This window comes from Giraffa tippelskirchi, chromosome 7 (assembly GCF_054371585.1).
Source record: "Giraffa tippelskirchi isolate mGirTip1 chromosome 7, T2T-mGirTip1v1.2.pri, whole genome shotgun sequence".
Lineage (NCBI taxonomy): Eukaryota > Metazoa > Chordata > Mammalia > Artiodactyla > Giraffidae > Giraffa > Giraffa tippelskirchi.
Genome location: NC_137281.1, coordinates 99588867 through 99590070, shown reverse-complemented (window position 1 = coordinate 99590070; position 1204 = coordinate 99588867).

The following is a 1204-nucleotide window of genomic DNA, read 5'->3' as shown; positions in this document are numbered from 1 at the left end:
AGGTGCCCAAGCCCAGCCTGTTGCCATGTCCCTCTCAGCAGACAAGTTCCAGGTCCTCCTGGCAGAGCTGAAGCAGGCCCAGGCTCTGATGAGCTCCGTGGGCTGAGAGGAAGAGCAATGGGCCCCGTGTGGAGCTGCCCTCTGAACTCATTAGGGGGCAGCCCCAGCTCCAGGACACTGGAGGCCTGGTCTCCTGGATCTCTGGCTTCCTAGGTTACCACCTGAGAATCCAGCTTGGGATCCTGAGAACCCTTCTAGTATTACCTTCCCTCCCCCGTGAAAGGCACTTATCAATGGTTTTCATGAGAAGGAACAATAAACAGAAGTGTGAAAAGTGTAAAAAAAAAAAAAAAAAATGCAATGGATGCATAGACCAGAGGGAGCAAGGGAGATGAAATTGTTTAAGGGGATTCTCTTCAAACTGTAAGTAATGTTGTAATGTTCTTAAAGTTTTTTTTTTTTACAGTATCAGTTGTTTTATTTTAGTCATAGACTGGTATACCTATGGCATGGTCAGTAATATTAAAGTTCCTCCAACACTGATGTTATGGTTACTCCAACTATTTTTCACTTTCTCCAGATTGTAAAATTACTCAAAGTGAAGCAAAGCTAAAACAGTTATTTTGAATGGACTTTTGAGGCAGAGGGATGGGAAAAGAAGGTGGTATTGTGTTAGAATTTATAGGATTGACTCCAGTTATTACTTCTTTGAGTCCTGTGGTATGACACTAAACTTTAAAATAAGAAATTACTCATACCCTACATAGTGGACTGAAACTTGTAAGTGTGAAAAGCCATGTAATAATAGCTGGGCACACTATGTCACTGAGACTGTGGACAACTTAATAACAAGCAATAGACAGATACCCCATTTTAGACCTCTTCTACATTTAAGAAATCAGAGGTTCAAGAACAGAAATGGAATCCCACCTGGAGAAAGTGGGAATTGGCTGAGGCTGTCAAAGTCATGCTCAGAGGCATTCAGTGCTGGCCACTAGACAAACACTTCTGCCTTGTATGTCCAGGCAGCAGCAGATATAAATGCTGACAGAATCTCATGTCATGCTCAATTATGTTCAAATAAATGCATTTGATAGCACAGACATAAAGCCGAGTAAAGAAGACACATGATTTCAAACCTGAAGAAAGGGACTGAGTCATGAAAAATTCTTATAAAACATGAGGACAAAAATAAACCAAGTTG